Source organism: Natator depressus, chromosome 6, assembly GCF_965152275.1.
Source record: "Natator depressus isolate rNatDep1 chromosome 6, rNatDep2.hap1, whole genome shotgun sequence".
Lineage (NCBI taxonomy): Eukaryota > Metazoa > Chordata > Testudines > Cheloniidae > Natator > Natator depressus.
This window is the reverse complement of record NC_134239.1, coordinates 41,411,819-41,433,723: the sequence shown is the minus strand read 5'-3', so window position 1 is coordinate 41,433,723 and position 21,905 is coordinate 41,411,819. Positions and strand designations below refer to the sequence as shown.

Below are 21,905 nucleotides of genomic sequence, written 5' to 3'. Positions count from 1 at the left end.
AATAACGAGGCTATGAGGTTCTTGAGTGTTTCAGAAAACATTGCTCTTTGATTTACTAATGATATAAAGCTTGGGTAGTGGCTGCAATCTAGGGGCTTGATTCCCCTTTGGAAGCATGTAGGCTTGGGGGAATCACTTGAAAGATAGTGGCTGTTCTGCATGCTTCCTCCCTGTTCTTGAACTGCTCCCTGCCTTCTCCTGAACATCACACAGTTGAGATTCCACTTCAGCTCAGAGGCTGGAAGGTGGCAGAAACAAGGAGCTCTGGCTATACACCATGTGAAGAAAATACTATAGTAAATTGTAATGGAGATTAAGGGTAGTCCAACCAGAATTGCTCCAAATTGATGCACCTGCCCATTTTCTCCCACTGCAATAATTAAGATAGGTATTCATTTTCTTTTTAGAAACGTAGATGGAAAGAGGGTAAGCATAATAGCATTGAAATTTTCTTCACATAAAATTAAATGTTACCTTTCTTAAACAAGAGATCCTAATCAAAATTTATACCCTCATAACTCCATGTTCCATTCTACGTTATTTCATCTAGTAGCCAGTTCAGGTTCTTTTTACCTGATATAGTGTACTTCACTGAATTGTTTTGTCAGATGCTGTCAAGCCAACCTACCATTGTTAAAGAAAATCAAACTAAATCATTTTGGCATGAGCCTTCCAGGAATAAGGCACAGAATATGAAGGGTTTGATGACATCAAGGATTTGATTTCAATATTGTAAAAGACTGCCTGTCAAAAATGTATTACATTCTTTCAGATAATTTCAATAAATAAATGGGTTTAAAATTCTGACAGTACACTTTAGGTAAGGTTTTGGGTTATTATTTTAAAATTATCATTACTTTGGCTAAAATAATACTTGAAATGCAGTTCCTTTTTTAAAAAAAAATCTGAATATTGATAATGTGTAGAAACATGAGAAATCAAGTAATAAGATCTTCATACTGCACTGAATTTAAAACTGAACAATATTATTGCAAAATGAAGTAGAAGATTAAATTCCTGAATCTGAATATACTACTAGACATTTTAGTTTACAAAATTCTGCCAATATTTGTCACCAGTTAATATTAAGTAGTCCTGGCTGATATTGACTGGTCAGTTTGGAGATTGGTGCATGAAGATAATGTAGCAAACATCACCAGAAAACTGAAAAATACTAACTTCTAGATAATGTGTTTAGCTCTGCAGTATACTGTATCTTTCATATTTTAACAGAATTAACTTTCTGTTTATTGACAGGGAGAGAGAATTCCATTAACTTCCTCAATACTTTGACACTTGAAATGTTGTAATGCAATGTTTTTGCAGTTCCTTTTTAATAAGCTGAAGTCTCATTCATTTTTATTTAAATAAGTTATTCTTTTGTTTAGAAATATTGATACCAATTTGTAATGTAGTTGTGTTGCACCACTGGAAGAGCATGAAACAAAGCCATGTGTGTAATTAAAGGTCACTTGGACATATTGTAATGGACTAAGGGTCAGTGCTACGGCATGAAATGCGCTTGTTCAGTCTGTAAATAGATGGGTCCGTTTATCTTGTGTTTCCCATACCAGAAAAGGACATTGACACATTCCCAGTTTATTAATATAAAAAAATACAAATTATGAACAAGTTGACTAGACTAAAAGGTATCTCTTTGATACACATATTGTTAGTAAGAATAGAAAATACCTTATGTATCTAAGGGCATGTCTATCTACACTGGGAGTTATTTTTGAATAGCTATTGCTGATTAAATATGTCTGATTAACACGGTGTGTAGATGCTCTTATTCTGGAAGAAGAGTTCCTTATTCTGAATTAGTGTAATCAAGTGGATTAAGCTTAAGAGTAATAAGGCACTTGCATTATGGAATAAGAGTATGTATACATGGAGTTAGTCAGGAATAATTAATCTTCTTTAAATTCACACCATATCTTATTCCAGACTAACTTTCTTTTGTAGGCAAACTCTTAGTATAACATATATTCCATACAAATGTTTACACTTTAGCATTTCTCTTTAAATCATATGCTTAATAATTTGGGAAATAGTGGAAGACTTCCCTTTCCCTGTTAGTTTAATATTCATTAATATCAGGACCTGACAACCGGCAACAGGCAACCCTATTACTTTTGGAGTGATACCGTCAACAAAGATAGAACTTCAGTAAAATTCTAAAATTTGATTTTAAGCCACACAAAATCGCTGATGAGAAAATATCCTTTTGTGGAAAAACTCAAGGCATTTATTTTAATTCGGGTTCTTTGGAGCTGGCTCATTTGATCCAAACTACCTTCATAACGGGGATGAGGCCAGTGGCTAACCACAGTTTTCTTATAAAGCTTTTCTTCTTGCTTATTTGTATTTTTGAGCCCAAGTCCTGGTGTGGGAGGATAGGTGACTCATCAGGAAGCAATTGAGGGTGGTATTTTCAAAAGCAACTAAGGGAGTTAGGCACCCAGTTCTTATTCTCAATGGGAATTGAGTGCGAGCTCCCTTAGCTACTTATGCAAATTCCATCTCAAAAGTTTAAATGCCTAAATAATATCAATATAGAAGTACAAACTATTATTAATGCCCTTAATACAAGCAACTCTCTTTACAAACAATAATTAATTATGTCTCACCACAGCCCTGTGAGGTAAGGAAGTAGCATTATATCTACATTTTATATATGGGTAAACTTAGGTAAAGGAAGGCTAAGGAATTGTCAGAAGCCTACCAATTGAATATCGGTGGAAGTTGGGTGCTAAACTCCATTAGTCTCCCTTGAAAATCTTGGCCAAAGTTACCATCAATATCTACAATGATATTGCTTTGAGCTGTACAGGAATTCTTTCAGAGAAATGGGTCATAAAAAGATAGTATGGAACTAAATATTTGAGAAGTAAACTCAACAACCTGCAAAGGTACACTTCCCCAAACTGAGGACTGACTATGGGAAAGTACTATTAAAGGATTTGTCAGTTATACAGAATATTGAAGAATTGTTGTAGTTGAAAACTCAGTCACCTGTCAAGGGAAAGAAAAAATAATACTGAGATTTGGGCTAGAAAGGCTTAAAATCAAATGTCCCTAGCACCTGAGTTGGCTATTGTTACACTGTTGACTTAAAATGAATAGTTCCACCTACTTCTTCTTAGTGTATGCGCAACATGCCTCAGGGACACATGACCAGGATTCGTCACCGAATTTGGTCTGCTGGTTGGATCATTAGCTTCCCCGGTTGGGCTGGGTACTGACAAGGAGTGCAGTGTGAACGCTGATCCATGCCCCCCATTCCTCCTACTAAATAAGCAACACCACTTCATTCAGGAAGTCTACTGGAATGGATGGAAGAACACAATCCAATAACTAATATTGCAAAAGAATTTCCCTTACCACTTGCATTAAATGTTGATAACAACCCATTCTGGGAACATAGCTTCAGAATTCCCAGCAGGAGGACTCAGGAAGCCATCAGGGTAGAGTCTTGCTGTCTCAGAATACTAATTACAGCCCTTTTATATAACACTCTTTGGCTTGAAAGATTCCATCACAACAAAGTGGTAGGAAAAACTATACAGTGGAATCATTTCATCCATGACTGGAATACAACCGCCTCTTATGTGAAATGTGACAACTGCTTAAGAGAACACAACAACACTACATAATTGTTTAGGAGAGGTAGTGAATACTTAATCCAACTGAAACTTCAGCAACAATGTAGATATAAAAAATTAAATTCCCATATTGTAATTTGGCCAATATAGAATTTTTTTCATACTGAGTGACTGTAAGTGGTCAGAGACCTCAATTTTTCATCTCGTTAAAATGTGTCTTCTCCCTTAGAACAGTGCTCCTTAATCCTATGCTAATGTGTTATTTTGCTGATTTAGAAGAAAGAGTGCCCCCTATTGAATATCAACATCTCTTCATTCAAAAATACAATAGTATTCTTTGGAGCTTTTTGTGTTAAGGATAGCCTTGACCTTTCTTACCTTGTGAGATTTGACAGAATCACAGCAAAAACTGGTATGACTTCAGGACAGAAAAAAAAAGATGGAGTACTCCATACTATTTTTTTTTAAAAACTGCTTTACAGCCACCATTCAAAAACATTGCTTCTTTACCTAGCATAAATTGTGCAGGGAGAGGCAATATGGAGACAAACTCTATATTCTGGGATTCAACAACTTCAACCAAAAAGTTGTTGGCTAGCAGCAGTAGATCCTCCCATCAATGCAACGGTAAAAGAGACAATAATTAAGGCATGAATAAACATATAACTTATACATTTAGATTTTGGCTACTTCAAGTTTACTGCTATTACTCTCACCTCTATTTTCTGTCTCCCAGTTTGACTTTAAAAAAACAAAAAAAAATTGGTTCGTTTCCTGTATGTTTTAGTGGCAATTTATAAAGGTTGCTTGTTAAGCAATTTAAAGTTAACATTAATCACTTAAGATCAGCTCGTTTTTAATACCTGGCTGTGGGCACACCAGGCCCTTTAAGATGAGACAAAGATTACTTGTTGCATTAAACAGAGGTTGCCTGGCATGCTTGTCCAGTATAACTCTGGGATGTCATCTCTTAACAATGTTAGCTTGAATTTGAATGCTGTCAGCATGTAAAGGTTCAGATCTTCTGTTGGCAACAAACCCCTTCACTTCAGACACTTTGAAGCAGGAAGTGTATGACATGTAACTATCACTTCTAAAAAAATGACTAGGGATTTTGGATGCCCAACTTCTGAGACACCTTTGAATAGTCTGATTTTCAGAAGGTGAGTGCTCAACACTTAATGAAAATCATTCTCTTTAAGGTTCTCTTAACCTTATTATCTGGTTCAGCACCTAAAAATTAAGGCACACAAAATCAATAGTTACTTTTTTTTTTTAATTTTGGCTGTTGTCTGTTTAACCTTCCTTCCTAGACCTCTAGGCTCTTCTCCCCCCACGCACTGGGAGCAGTAGCAGCGCTATCATTAAAGTTGCAAATTAGTTTCCATTAAAAGTGCTGTTTTAATACAGTTAATAACTGCATGAAACATTCACCTTTGGGACTGACTTTTCTGAATGGCAGAGCTCTGTCCAAATAAGATTTATTTATTTTAAGTTTGAGCAAAAACCATTCAATCATATAAGTGAGATGAGTGTATGTGTTGGCTGGGTGGGGAGAAATAAATTTCACCTTACATTGAAAAAATAAATCTTGTCTCCTTCTCACTTTTTGTTTAAAGAAAAAAACAGCTGAAGTGGCTAAAGTTTGAAAGTTGCAAGTTGGCTTAGAAATACTCTTCTGCATGTCCTTATTCTGGAGAAAATTGGCTTTGATATGACCAAGTTGTGAATGAGAGAATCAAATACTGAGTATATCTACTGGAGTATTTTTCTAAGTTAGTTTAGGGGGCCTCTCCCAGCATCTGCAGAAGCTTCATTAAGTGTTGGAACTGTGTGTGTCTGTCTGTCTGTCCAACGGACTAAGGTAGCAGCAGAGTTCTGCTGGCATTGGTCAAGGATAACAGTGTCCCAGTGGCATCTAGCCAAATAGTTCCAGCTTTTGGAAATTGCACACTTTATTTGCAATTTTTTGCAAGACCGCATATAACTACACACATAAGAGGACTAGCTCAGACCTGTAACATGGGTGTCCTCTGCACCTTGGACCTCTCGCTAGGTCCTCACATCCAGACTATATCTAAATCTTGGATAACATCTGTAAGATGGCCTTTCCTATCCATCCACACATCTAGAACTCTCATCCAAGCTCTCGTCATTTTGCATTACAGCGACATCCTTTTTTCTGGCTTTGAAAAATACAATCTTGTTCTACTCATATCCATTCAGAATGCTGCTACAATGATCATTCTCCTAGCCCATCATTTTGACCATGTCGCCCCTCTTTTGAATCTCTCCACTGGTTCTCTTCCACATCAAACGTAACCTGCTTGTACTCACTTTCAAGACCCTTCACAGTCAGTGCCCACCCTACCAATTATCTCTCATTTGTTATCGAGCTATCAATGCTCTCTTCTAATCAGCCCACGATGCCATGTCCACTGCCCATTTGTTAAATTTTCAAACAAACAATTTCATGCTTTCTGCCATGCTGGCCCTGACACTCGGGATGTGCTCACCATAAGTATCTGCAAAGCTACTTAATTATCCACCTACAAATTCCTCCTCAAAACTCTTCTAGATGCCCACAAAAAGCTTGATACCAGTTAAGCTGCTAATGTGCAGTGACCACTGCCTATCGTGCTGACCAGTATTGTCTCATTATTTATTTAGACTCCCCTGACTGTATCCATCTGTTGTCTCTTGTCTTATACTTAGATTTTAAGCCCCCTGGTGCGGGGGCCATCTTTTATTTCTCTATTTGTACGGCACCTAGCATAATGGAGTCCTGGTTCATGACTAGGGCTCCTGTGTTCTAGATAATACAAATAATTACTACTATTACTAATAAGGTTCTGTCGTTGAACCTTAACATTGCCATACCCTGCCTTTTGAGTGTGTTTAACTGAGCAACCTGAAAATTGCATGATCATTTGGGTGGGGGGGAGTGTACGGGTAGTATTAAAGCTCTTTTTTGGGGGGAGGAGGGAACTCTGGCATTACAAATATTCTGGAAAATACTGCCGGCTCCATTAACCCTCGTTAGCTTAGGAAGCTACAAATTGTCTTTATTGAATTTGCAGTGTCCACTGGGAAGGGGAGAGAATGGAAGTAATTCCTAGGATTCAGCAGGGAGTATTTATACCTTTGACCTGCTTTGGCAGCTTAAAGTTGTCGTCATGGCTGCTATCTATGTAGGTCCACCAATGAAGGCTGCCCTGGGGATGTACTGAATCAGCACATTCATCTGGTCAGTGCTTCTAATGCTTTTGAGGTGAGGTATGGTGGGGCTGGGCTGGGCAGTATGTAGGTTTGTTTTGCTACTGCAACACCCCTTCAGTAGGCCAGGCCTTCTACCAGAAGCTTTGTAATGTGAGTTATATGAGGTTCTGCTGCTGTAACCTGGGGGCGAATCTATCCTGCATCTATAAGTATTAAGACATACGTATGTTAAGAAAAATGCACCAGTTCTAAGTTTGTAATTTAAGTGCTTCCTAATACTGTTAAAATATAGATTTGTTTACAGCGAGAGAAATTGTGATAAGGAAATAAGAAAAAGAGAATGAAATGTTGGAATTTAGGTCTGCCCTTCAACAGTACCATAGCCATGGGCTGTTTCTGCTTTGTCTGCATCATTGTCTAAACTAAAAATAACATTCCCATAGCCTTATTGTCAAAGTTGTTATAGCTACTCCTTTAATTCTGTTTAAAAATGGATAGAGGGAAAGGCAACATAAATATTAAATGTGTGCAGATATTTCAGTAAGTAACTAACAAGAGATTCCTGATGCTCCTGAAGTGCTGCATAGTTAAAAGGAGTCTACATTTTACTTAAGTAAAGAGGTGTTTAGTAACTGCAGATTGTCTTAAATATATTTTTGCTTATTTTGATTTTTGTTTAATTATTTAACTACTACGCATCATTAAAGTATGTAACTATTTTTAAAACGTATATTTAGACTAACTCTGATGCCAATAAAATTGAAAATAATTCATCCATATAAAGCTATACTAAAAGTTGTTTGATTTATACTTCTGTCTTGTTTAAGATGTATACTTTATATGTGTATAGATTTATATTTCAGTACCATATTATAGATGAAGTAATCATCCCTTTTAATTCATAACTAATATATACTTCTCATATTACTCATTAGGTAAATGAAAATACATTTGATTTGTTGGTTTTCTTTTAATAAGTCCTTTTTCTTTCCAGAATAAGGAGATAATAAATATTGCCACATTAATAAACAATTGAAATCCTATTGAACAATGAAAGATTGTGCTATGTGAATGATCTGTGGGATATGCAGAAGCAGAATGGGCTCTTGCATTCTGTGTGGCCCTCGACAATAGGGGATATCTTTTTAAGGCTATGTGGGGGAACCAGCTATGCATCCTGCATAAAGAACGCAGCTCTCAGTTGGCTAGCTATTGGGCCTATGTCTTCCCGTTGCTGGTCATAAAAAGAGCATTCAGGTTGTGAAGGGGCCAACAAGAACAGGTCCAAACTACTAAAATGATCCAAAACTGCAAGATTAGGTTTAGCTGTATCTTTATAGTAAGGTTCAAAGGCATTAAGGTCACACGTTCACTCTGTTTTTGAGAAGATTTTATTATTAATTGGTTATGCGAATTAATAGTTACAGCAGGCACATTGGTGTTTTTCAGCTTACTGGTTTAACTGGTATTGGTGTAATTATTGCAAGTACCTAATATGCTTAGGTTTGGACTTTCAAACTGTGCATACAGTTTGGCCTGTGTACCTTCGCGCATCTGCACTTGCACTCTCTCAACTGCCATCTTGATTTGCAGACATATGTTTATCTGCATACCCAAATCAAGAGTTGTGTGTGCAAGTCACGGGCATGCATATCTGAAAAACTGGCTCCTTAAACCTTTTGTCCAGTTGTGCTGTTTTAACTTGTGTGTTTTGAAATGATGCAACCTTTTACGGTGATCTAAAAGACTGGTATTAGTTGAAGATAGGATAATACAGGAGATAATTGAAACTGAAGTGGTTCAACTGTTGCTTTGGTAGATAATTGATAGATTTGAGTTCATATAAATAAAGCTAAGAAAAGAAAGCTGGTGAATGCTTTAGTTTTCCTATTCCAATATCCAAAGTAAGGTGATCAGTTTAATCTACTGCAAAGTGCATAGCATCTGTGCAAACGAGTATTGCTTTCCAAATTTTTGAATCAAAGGCAAACAGTATTTACTAGCCCAAAGGGAAAAACAGGTGTGAAACCAAGAATGTTATTGAAGTAAAAATGTAGAAATCTTAATAAAAATATGAATAGGTATAGTGTCATTTGTATTGAGACAAAAGTGGTCTGTAATAAGGAATTGTTTTACACATATCTAGAATTATTTTGTTAGCAATCCCTTTAATCAGAAATATACATTTTTTTTTGCGGGTTTTGTGTGAAGTATCAGGAAAATGTTTTGCCCTTCATGTAGTTGATTATCATTTATAGGGAAAGTAAGGATCTACATAAGATTGCATTGATAAATAGTTTAAAATAATATTTTGAGCTGAATAAAAATGTTGCAAAAATACTTGCTAGCTTGAAAATTACACTAGCTATTCTTGTTTCAAATTTCGTTTGATATATTGTTCTGTATGATTTTATGGTAAACATATTATTCCTTGAACAGGAATAGAGTAAGCTGCCAGGAAGGGGTTTTGTTGTCAGAGTAGTTCCCGCCTCATGTTTTGTAAGAGATTTCATGGTCCCATTGTAAAGAGTGGATGATTTAAAACGTGTTCCCAAGATAAACTTTCCCATTGTCATTAATGAGGATGGATAATACTGAGTGACAACTGCATTAGGAATGACACAGAAAGAGCTGTTAGATTTGTCAGAGCACATCACTTCAGGCAATGAAACTTGAGGACATTCTTTTTTTGTAATTTTTTGCTACGTATTGTGAAGACCAGGGCTTGTGATTACTCACACAGGTGTATTTTACAGTTTTGTTGATGTAATATTTAGATAGCTTTTGAAAAGTAATTGGTGGTAAATATGGTCTGTATACTGTCATATTTAACCCTAACCCACTTCTGATGATGCAGTGATTTCTTCTCTCAGAAGTTATTCAACAACAGATATTCTTTTAATTGGTTTAAAAATATCAATTAAAAAAGATTTGAGTGAAAACTGGCTTATTTTATGATATATTACTGAATGAGAAATATTTAAATTCTATATCTAAAAAATGATTTTTAAATACTCATGTAAAAAGATATACCCCGCATTGCCACAACAGAGCTTCTGAGATAAAGATTTAAAAATTGGGACACTAATGCATGTAATTTACATTAACTTTAAAAATAACATTTCCTCATACAGAAATATTTTTTTAAATATTTATCATTGAATAACTAATAATGTATGACTTTTTCTGGTGTTTAAAATCTCTCCAAACTACAACATGCCTATCAATTTCCATTTTGAACATGCAATTGGTCACTTTTTCGCCTTGATTCATTTTGCCTGGCTGCCAACCAAATTTTGCCTCTGTATACATTCTTGACACTAATAATGACTGAGTTTCTGTTCGTTTGCGTGCAAGATTTCCCAAGCGGCAGTTTGGGGCTCGGATAAACTATCTATCATGATTGCATACAACTAATCTGCCTCAACCAAACCAGCCAATGATTGAAATTACATTTGACAATTCACCTCTCCTTGGTATGCCTGAGGTGAACATAGCTACAGACCATCCCCGGAAGGGCATAGCAACTCCTCCATATGCTGGGGAGGATCCTTTTTATTTATGTCAAGAGACTTTTAGAAAAGCATGTACAGGCAAGGTAGTTTTTTTTTTAACTTCCTTGTTTTCAGATATATTGCTGCTTCTTTTTCCTTAGCAGAGCATTTTATTTTTGCAAGATATTATTATTAATTCATTAAAACCTTTAAATGCTTGCTTGTCTTATTAGAAACTGGTGTAGGTTATCCAAGATAATAATATGTGTACATAGGTTTAAAAATGAAAAATCATTTAAGACTTCATTTGTTGTCTGAGAATATTATTTTATTAGTAGACCAAATGATAGTCAAATATCAGACAGAATGCCTGTTACTCTGTTGATCTTTATCAGAGTTTACACCTGCTTGAAGCATTTTGATAATACAGAAACTGAGAAAGAATGGCAAGAAAAAACCTGCCTCTGTCAAACATAAATTCTTTTAAAATTAGATTTCAGAGTGTATTTTTATTTAAAGGGTTGCTAATTTTTTATTGATTCATTAAAATGTCTCCTGGAAATATGAAGAGAATAAACCTTTGATTTCATATTAGGATTACTGAAATATCTCTCCAAAATAAAAGCCTCTGTTGAAGGTGCTTTCTGCAGGTTTTCAACCTTTTTACATAAAATCTGTTTTGTAACAGTTACTTCAGTAATAAACTGAAGAAAATTTGAAATAGTCTCCTTCTTCACAAGTGCTGTATTTCATATTTGCTATGTATGTTTGGCTGAAAATCATCCTTGATGATGAGAAAATAATAAACATTTTCAAAATGCAAAGTTTAAATGTGGTTCAGCTGACAAAATCATACTCCCAGGAAGATGGAGGGTAAGGGGGAAGAGGACACTACTCTTTGTTTCCTCTTATGGTTACAGTATATTGAGTGAAAAGATACTTTCTGGTAAAAACAAAAACAAAAAAAAACCAGTCCTAATAAAATTGAGCATATTAAAGAATTAAACCCTAGAATATCTTTTGCCACCTTTTATTATTTTTGTGTAACAACACATGTTGCACATTGTAGATTTGCTGCAAAGGCTAAAGATATAAAATCCAGGTGTCCCCTTAAATAACTGTGCACTGCTTCTGGCGCTATAAAGGGAAGTTGCATGTGTGTATATGAGGGCAGACTGTAGTCGATGACTATTATTCTAGTTCTGTTACAAACTCATCAATTCACATATCTCTCATTTTTCAGAAATCAGATACAATTTTTCTAGGGCTTTTTTTCTGTAGATTAATTTCAATTTAAGTTAATGATGTTCTTGATGTTCTTGACAGCTTCATATAATGTATATGCATTTGTCCTTAGACCTGGGGACAAAGCTAGCTATATGGTATCATGCTTCTAGTAGCATTTACAGCTCATAAGTCCAGAAGACCAGGACCCTGTTACATATGTAAATCATTAAGCATAATCATCCGTGACTCCGAAAGCAGGGAGGAAATAAGTCTGCCACACAATCATGTATAGTTGACTTGTTCCAGTAACAGTGTAGTAAACCTACACCAAAACAGATCTTATTTCCCATACTTATTTAGTTATTACCATTGACTTTCTTCACCTGTGCCTCCTCTCTTACTGTTTGAAAGTAAACATTCGTCCTGTACACAATCCTAGAATGATCATTCTTTTTCTGAATAACAACCCAGAACTTGGTGTCTTCTGTTTCATAAAGAGTATGATAGATTTCTTATCCTTGCACTGAGTGACTAGGGTAAGGTTAAGAAAAAACAGAATTTTCTTGTTCCTTTAAAGACTGTCTCCTTCTCTTGCCACCAAAACTTGATTTTGCTATTTGACTTAAAGTCTTGTCAAGCATATATACTGTTCGTCCTCTGTGTTGGAAGTGCAGTTATGGTCAGAAAATAACTACCTAAAAATTACACCTTTTTCAACTGAACTACTCCCTGGTATGTATTAAGCAGTAATAATTCTAACTTTACTTGCTAAAATAAGTTTTTAATTCTCTCTCTCCTGTTATCATCGAGTCAATAGAATTATGGGAGAATGACTAGGATTATTTTTTAGCTTGCAGATCATCAACAGTGTGCAAGCCAGAAAGAACACATCTTGACTTTCAAGCACTGATTGAGTTTCAGGGCTAGCAGTTAGAGAACACTTTTTACTTCTGAATGAATCTGATCCAAAGTCCTTGAGAGAAAATAAAAATGAAGTAATACAATGCCAATTTAAGGGACATTTATCAAAGTGTAATTGCATTATGTATCCAAGAGAATGGGAAGCTGAACTTCCATGAAGGCTGGAAGTTACATTCTTAACTTTCCAGCATCCCCAGTATGTTGGGTTTTTTAGAGCAGGGTTAGTTTGCTAATTATTATAAACATCAGTCTGCTTTAATGCGGAATGCACTATAGTTGTAGCTGTGTCAGTTCCAGGATATTAGAGAGACAAGGTGGGTGAAGTAATATCTTTCATTGGACCAGCTTCTGTTGATGAGAGAGACAAGCTTTGGAGAAGAAGTTGGTCCAATAAAAGGTATTACCTCACCCACCTTGTTACTTTAATGCTGATTTTCACAAATGTTCATACTAATTGGTCCGTGATATATAGTCAATAATGTGTACTCTTGACTTGATCACTTTCTCTACATTCTGGTCTGAGGTTTTCATTCAATTTTTGCCATCTATCAGCTTTCCTGTAGTGACTTCTATTTTAGCTTCTTAGATTTTTTTTCTATTACCATTTCCAGTATATTTTCTACTGAACTGTTTCTAGGAAAGGATATAGGGTATGATAACACCATACCAAGAATACCAGATAGCACCATTTGAAAGGAATAGGCCCTCAGCTTAAAAATATCCAGTTTTTCTGTTTTATTTTGGATTTTGGCCTAATTGATCTTGTTACTTACCCATGAATGGGTCTGAGGTGGGTGTGTTTAAGTAAGAATAGGATGAATTTTGTATTAAATACTTGTAGATTTACCAATATGTTCAGCTGTGGTTTACTAAACTCCATGTACCCTGTACCCCATTTCTTAAGACATTCTAAAAATACAGGTGATTTTGGAAACAAAACATGAATAAAGTAAACATTTGGTAGCTATTACAAATATCACTTTTGTTAGCAAGTAAATCATGGTATCCTGATATGTATTTGAGTCATCTAGTTAGCATTGTTAATAGGCACCTGCTGTATTTATTGCAGAGCTCGGTTTGAGATTATTGAAGAAATAAGTTTGTTGGTGTTTTAGGGCCATATTCTGCGATCGCTTGCATCCAATTTACCTTAGAATTTTGCATAATTATGTCCAGTGAACTATATAATGAAGGTCTTTCATATAACATAGTTATACAAGCAGATTGTGCATCATAAAGGAGGTGTGCAGCTGCCCAAAACGAACAAAATAAACTTGTTCTGTTTCAAAAAGTAATCAAACTTTTTGAAAAGTCTTACATGTGCATTAATGTTGACAGGCAGCTTTAATTATGTACTGACTTCTAACATTCACTCTGTTCATCTTCTCATGCCCAGTTATGCCTTCAGCATCAACTAATTATAACCTTAGGATCACTTAATGTGTATATGTGCAATTACAGGAGTCATTGAACATTACTAGGGCCCTACCAAATTCACAGTCCATTTTGATCAATTTCACTGCCAGAGTGTATTAAAATTGGTCAATTTTACATTTTCAGACGTTTACGTCTGAAATTTCAAGGTATTGTAACCATGGTGGTCCCAACACAAAAGGTTCCCAGAAGTGGGTCTTTTCTCTCCCCGGAGCTGCCGTGCAAGGGAAGGACAAGTCCTGTCTCTCCCCAGCCCAGCAGGGACTTGCAGTTAGGTGTCCCCTGACTGGCGCGCTCCCAGGAGCAGGGAGATATTGGACTCACCTCCATAAGTCTCCAGCTGCAGGAACCTCCATTGCTGGGCAGGGAGCTTCCTGCAGCAGGAGTTGGCACTCAGAGGTGGGTCTGATCTCCCCCCACACCACCACCCCCAGAGCTGCCATGCAAGGGAAGGACAAGTCCAGCAGGGACTTGCAGCTAGGAGTCCCCTGACTGGGGCGTTCCCAGGAGCAGGGGGATATTAGATTCACCTACACAAGTCTCCTCCAGCTGCAGGAACCTCTGGGGCTGGAGCTTCCTTCAGGAGGGGGAGAAACTCCAAGGTGGGTCTGACCTCCCCCAGAGATCAAGAGTGTCCAAGCAGGGGAAGGACAAGTCCTCTCCCTCCCTAGCCCAGCCAGGACTTGCAGCTAGGAGCCCCCTGGCTGGGGCACTCCCAGCAGCAAGGGAGAGATCAGATTTCACAGGGAGGGGCTTATTTTACGGTCCGTGACACATTTTTCATGGCCGTGAAATTGGTAGGGCCCTAAACATTACACTTTAAGATAAAAATCTGATTATTTGTAAATTCTTCACAGCAACATCTGTACATTAATCTAAACTGAATCCTTGGATTGCATAGTTTTAAACAGAAAAATATAGCCTTTAATGAAGATGTGATTTTGATTTTTACATACAGTATATATTATATAGTGTATATTATTGGCAAGCATACATGACCTGATTACATTCAGTGTGGCAAACAGAGGATAATTCCAATCAATAATATATATTCTTGGTGTTTCACAAGAGCTGATTTCCCAGACTTAAAGAAAATTATGAGCCAAACTGATTAGGAGCCCAAATTTAGATAGAAAAATGTGAATAAAAATTTGAAGCTCTTTAAGAAGAATTTATTAGAAGGCCAAAAAGCCATCTTTCCACAATGAAAAAAGAGGATAACTTTGGCTGAAAGCACATTCAGGTGCAATGGTGAAGCGAGGGCAGTAATTATAAATTTAAAAAGCAGTATATAACAAATGGAAAAAGGGGGAAATAGGTAGCGATCAGTGTAAATTTGAAGTTATGAAGTGCATAAAATTGATAAGGGAAGCTAAATATATCAAGGAAAAATCCATGGCTGGCAGAGATAAGGCTAATCAGAAGGAATTTAAGTATATTAGGAACAAAGGAAATCCGAGCAATGGTATAAGCCCATTTCTAGATGGTAAAATTGTTGTTAATGATGCAGCAAAGGGAGAAGTGTTCAGTAAATATTTGTTCTATATTTGAAAAGAAACAGGATGATGTACTTATATGAAGATAAAGAAGTACTTTGGTAACTGATATTTGACAACATATACTAGAGATAAACATTTTCAAATCAGCAGGCCCAGATAACACGCTTCCAAGAGTATGAAAAGAGTTGGATGATGAGATCTCCTGCTTGCTAGTGTTAGTTTTTAATAAATCTTGGACTACTGGGAAAATTCCAGAAGACTGGAAGAGTAAATGTACCAATATTCAAACAGGATGACTCTGATAGCTACAGGCACTTTAGTTCGACATGGATCCTGGGCAAAATAATGAAGAAGCTGATATGGGATTCAACTGATAAATAGGGCTCTGACTTTGTCATGGAAGTCATGGATTCCATGACTTCCTGTGACCTCTGTGTCTTCAGCAGCCAGTGTGGGTGGCCCTGGGGACAGCCACACAGGCCACTGCTGGAGCGGCTCTGCAGCCAGCCGCTCGGGCGGCCCCACAGCCAACCGCGCTGGCTGCTGCTGGAGCAGCCCTGGCCCCAGGGCCAGCAACATCAGCCACTGCTTGGACAATCCCCAGAATCAGCTGCTTGCGCAGCAGTCCAGGTGGTGGCTGGGGCAACTGCAGCTCGGTGGCTCCCGGCAACAGTCTTGGGGTGGCCGGAGCAGCCACTGGTCCCCTGAAGCTCTCCCCCCTCCCCCCCCCACGGCAACAGAGGAGCAGCTGCTGGCCCCCTGTGGCTCCCCCCGTCCCACGGCAGCGGCCGGAGCAGACACTGGCCCCCTGGGACTCCCCTTCCCCCCCGGCAGCAGCTGGAGCAGCCGCTGCCCCCCCCGGCTTGCCTCCCCCCCTTGGCTCGCCCCTCCCCCAGTGACGGCCGGAGAAGCCGCTGCCCACAGGGCTTCCCCCCATGACGGCAGCTGAAGTATCTGCTCGCCCTCACCAGGTCCCCCTGTAGGTTTCCTGCCCCACGGCAGTGGCTGGAGTAGCAATGGGCTCCCTCAGGCTTCCCCCCTGTAGCTGCTGCCGTGGGCCCTAGGGGCTCCCTCCCCCTGCAGCATCCCCATCCCCCCCCCCCCCAAAAGATTCAATGAGGGGTATTTATGGTATAAGTCATGGACAGGTCATGGGCTGTGATTTTTTTTGTTTCTTGCCCATGACCTGTCCATGACTTTTACTAAAAATATCCATGGTTAAATCATAGCCTTACTGATAAAGAATTAAAGGATCTGAATATAATTAATGCCAGTCAACATGGTGGTATGGAAGATAGATCATGTCAAGCAAACATTTGAGATTACCAGTATTGTTGATAAAGTTAACTGCACAGATGTAATATATTTAGACTTTTGTAAGGTGTTTCAGTTAGTACTGCACAACATTCTGATTAAAAATTATCATTATACAGTATCAGTAGAGCACACTTGAAATCGAGTAAGAACTGGTTAACTCTCAAAAAGTAGTTGTCAATGAGAAATCATCCTTGCATGGGGTTGTTTCTACTAGAATTCTGCAGGGGTCAGTAGTAAGCCTGATGATGATCAATATTTTTATCAGTGATCTGGAAGTAAATAAAAAAAATAATGATGAGGACAGAACTGTCATACAGAGTGATCTGGATCATTTGCTAACCTACACCCATTGAAACAAAATGTATTATAATACAGCCAAATGTGAAGTTATATATCTGGAAATAAAGGATGCAGGCCATATATACAGAATGGGGGACTAGATCATGGAAAGCAGTGACTCTGAAAAAGATTATGGAGTGATGCTCTGGCAAAAAGGGCTAATAGATCCTTAGGTGTATAAATGGGAGTGTAGTGGGTAGAGATATGATGATCTTGCACTATTGGTGAGACTGATATTGTAATACTACATCCAGTTCTGGTGCCCACATTTTAAAATAGATGTTGAAAAATTTGGAGAGGGTGCAGAAAAGGACCACAAAAATTATTTGAGGTCTGGAGAAAGTGCCTTACTGTAAGAGACTTAAAGAGCTTGAGCTGTTTTTACCTTGTCAGAATGAAGACTGAGAGGTGACTTGATTACAACTTATAAGTACCTTAATGGGGAGAAAATACCAGGCATTAAAGAAGTGCTCTTTAATCTAGTGGAAAAAGGCATAACAAGAACCAATGTCTGGCTTCAGCTTCCAGCCAACTTCAAATTAGTAGACACAAATTTTTCAGAGTGAGGATGTTTAACCATTGGGACAAACTACCAAGGGATGTGGTAAATTCCCTGTCTCATGATGTCTTCAAATCAAGACGGGATGCTTTTTCTGGAAGATATGCTTTAGCCAAATATAAGTTATTTGCTCAATACAGGGGTAACTGGATGAAATGTAATGACCTGTGATATACAGGTCAGACTGCATGATATAATGGTTCCTTTGGGCCTTAAACTCTATAAATCTATGTTACAGTGTGCCTCATTCAACTGATTGATATAGTCTTTAAGACTGGCAAATGCCAGAGTCTTACACAATGTGACATTTATGAAAAACATAGTGTATTTAGTATGTATAACTAGGATTTCCCATGATAAAGTGAAAAGTCACTTTATCCCAAGCCAACTCATAAAATGATTAAGCCCGTTTGAATGCTGTTTGTGCCCTGTATTTTAAACTTGGAAGGGATGGTATGTAGCCTTGAGAAATGTGACATGAATATCAAAATAAGGCCTTCACCCCATACATACAGTAAATCTTTCATGTATTTTCACAAAATTGGCAGCCTCAGTAGAGAAATCCTAATGGAAAGTCACATATGAAAATTAAGCTATGACTATTATGGTACCATAGTTAAAGTGCCCTAACGAGACAGATGAGGGAATCAAAGATGGTGAACTGCGTGGATGTAGTCTTGGTAGAAGTACTTTAGTCAGGATGGGATTGTTCCTTGCAAAATAAAAGAAACAAATATTTTTTCCCTTCCTTGGGTCCTGAGCAGACGTGTCTAGAGCTGCTTGTTGTTGTTGTTTGTTGTTAAAGGAAAAAGCAGTCTGACAAGATAGCTGGGTAATGAACTGTGGATAAACATACCTGCATAGGACTCTATTCCCACCTTGATGGACTCGTGCCTTAGGGCTGCCTAGTCATTTGTGATTTCCCACATCCAAAGTAGCTGCAGCATTTGGGGGCAGTGGAGCTGACAGCAGCAATTTTTCAATGAATTAAACACTATAAGCAACAGGTAAAAGGTGGTGCAAATTTAGCCTATGATTCAAGAAAGAAAAGACTTCTCTGTCAATTTCTTGTATGTCTGGAAAAAATGAAGACAAACTCTGATTTTGGAAATGTAACAAACAAACCTCCCCCCACCCTCTCATTTGTCTCCAGCAAGGGTAATACATATTCTTTGTCTAGCTGTGCAAGAAGGAGGACCATTAAATGTGGTTTAATTAGGCCACAGCTTTATTCCTAAATGTCTGAGAGTACTGGCAGATAAAAATGTACAATGCTGGTACTTCCATGATAATTTACACATGCCTACTGTCAGCCCTCCCCCTTGTCCATCCTGGTCCCCAGCCAACCCACTGCTGAGACCTCATACTCTTCCCTAAATGAGGGTTAAGGAGGGCTATATAAGAGGAAGGTAGTTGACTCCCTGCCATAAAAGTCATAGGAGCCCTGAACCTCCCCCCACCCCCCACTTTCTGCTCCTTTAAAGAGTATCTCCTTTAAACCCTTTAACAGTCATTTTTATCCAATCACCATATCCATTCGTACAGAGTACCCTGCATTGGACATCCACCCCAAGGAGGCACCAGCAGTTATTACCACTCCCAATATCTAGCTAAGTTCCCAGACATCCACTGATGTCTTCTTTAATATCGGCCAAAAATGTATCTGCTCCCAAGTCTGATAGGTGGACCCTATCCTCCCTGAATAACTCTGGTGCCCTGTATGCTATGCTCTGATGAGAAATCAGCAATCCTACTATGCCACCTCTGAATTTGTCCATCTCGCTGTTCACGTACCTCTAGCCTTGACAACAGGTGGGTGCTTCACAGCTTCCTGCCACATGCTATGTGGCAACATGTCTCAAATAGTTTTTCCTCCTGGAGAAAGTTCCAAGATCTTGCCCCCGTCCCTCATAGATTTGAGTATTAAGTCCATCCCTTTAAATGTTCCCAAATCATTTTCCCTGAGGTGAACCACAATCATATCTGAACCACAGCCCAGCTATGAACCTCTAGATAACCTGGAAGCTCACCTACACACCCAGTAAAACAATACTGTGCCGGTAGATCCAAACCACTGTCTGCTTGCGTCTGGAATGCAAGCGCAAAATAAAATTAACACATTTCCCCGCTGGGGTGTCTCTCACATTCTGTGTGCTTCAGAACACAAACGCCAAATTACCCGAATTGCCCAGGCACTCAGACCTACCTGAGCCACTGCTGTTGCCACCCAGATCCTGAGTGAGTGGGAATTAAATTCATGTTCTGAAAGCCCCCACCGCGTCAGTCCCTGTCTTAAAACTAACAAACTGGTATGTTGTCAGGGGACTCCCGTCAGCATGGATAAAGAGGGATCCATCCCTCCCTGGTGTTATTGACATGTATTCCCTAACAGTTGCCGCAGGGCAGATCCTGGGTTTGCCACCCTTCTGTAAAGTAATGGGTTCACTCTGACCTCCTGGATCCATCTGTGACCTACTCAAGATTAATATCAGCAGTTGCCCCTATCAATTCATATCCCTTAGTCCGAATCCCTATAGGACCCAGGTACTAGCTCACTGATCCTAAAAGCTCCAAAAAACATTACCAGGCATGACACCATGAACAAGGCCACCTCTTGTCCACATCGACATATGGGCTCTAGGATCCACACCAGATTCCTCAGTATATTAACAGTGATGGGAGGATGTGTATCCTCCCAAGAGACAGTGCTTTGGGACCAACCAGCTAGAAACCTCTCAATTAAAAATGCGCTACAAGGTTCTGGGAAAGCATACAGCCTACTGACAAACATAAGGCCTGATAGATAAGTGGAGATGGTTAATGACACCAGTTGCCAGGTTGCTAAAAACACCATGTACTCCAGCACCCAGGTCCTCTGTAATTGGCCATATCAGTGATAGGCCCTCCAGCTCTTGAAATTGCACAGAATCAGTAAAACTTCCCTCATAGCTCCAAAATGTTTATGGAGTCACCAATCTCTGTGCTATGCTGACAGCCATCATACATCAAGGTTCCATCATGCTAGCAACATCCATTCAGGTTCCTTGCTGGTTCCTGGTGCCAGCTCCTGAAGTATGTCCATCTGAAAATGAGACACTGCATCTGCCATGCCATTATCAACCTGGACACATGTTTGGAAGAGAAACAGATATTAAGACTTAAACATTGTAGGTCAAATGCCCTCACCACCCTCATAACCCTGTGTGATCTGGAGGACTGAAGATTGATAACATGTATCACTGCCATGTTGTCACACCAGAAACACACCCTTCTATTAGCAAACTCCATGCCCCAAATGATCGCTGCCCCCAAATGGGGTGTGGGGGGAAATCCAGAAATGTTGTATCCTGCACTGTCCCTTTTTGTATCCACGTGGAGGGCCATTTCTGGGTGCACCACCTGCCTTGGTAAAATACCCCACAACCCATACCTCCTCAAGCAGCCTCGGGAGTGGATCTTTAAATCAGTCTTGAGTATCCATTCCACCCGTTCATGATGACACTCCATTAAAATGGCTCAGAAACTGTTCCGATATCATCTAATCCTCTTCTATCTCTCTAGTAACTCTTATAAAATGATTAGGTCTAGATATGCCTGCAGTGACAGCTGCAAACTGGGCTCAAAATGTCTGCCATGGGACTACCACCTGACAGGGAAAATTAAGATGCCCAATAATAGATTGCAGCTCATGTAGTATAACTTTCTTGGCTGCTCTATCTCTCCGAATCAAGCCTTCCTGAAGCTTATCCTGAGGGAGTCAAGATATACCCGTCCGTGTGTCTAACTCAATCTCTGAGTAAGTTAAGGTAGTGGAAGGACCCTCCATTTTTCCTCCCCTAAAGAACCTCCATGTTTTTTACACAGGGCCTGAAAGGTGTCCATCAGGTTAACACATTCCCAAATTCGCCCTCACTGCGAACAAGAAGTCATCTAAGTAATGCACCACCTGCTGTTAATCAGCTTCCTGCATCACTGCCCAGTGTAGCATTGTGTTAAATTTCTCAAATGCTGAATAGGAAATTGCACATCCCATAGGCATAGCTTTACCAAAATAAAATAGTCCTTTGAAAGAGAAACCTAAAAGGATAAAGTCAGAGGGATGCCGGGTCTATTCCATTGTTAACTGAATGAGTATGACTGGTGGTGAATTAAGTGATACTCAGCTGAAGCCTTCTTAGGGACTAAGCCTAGGGGAGAAACTCGCACATTCTATGTAGCTAAATAGCTGAATGGCCCTGCTACCCTATTCTCCTTTAGTTCTTGTGTAATCTTTTTCTTTACAAAATGACCC

The 21,905-nt window shown here is 38.8% G+C and overlaps 1 protein-coding gene across 1 annotated transcript in view; it reads left to right on the top strand.

Moving 5' to 3' along the window:
- ELP4 (elongator acetyltransferase complex subunit 4) overlaps positions 1 to 21,905 on the top strand; it is a 263,256-nt gene that overhangs the window by 129,044 nt on the left and 112,307 nt on the right. The gene's annotated exons all lie outside the window — the stretch shown is intronic.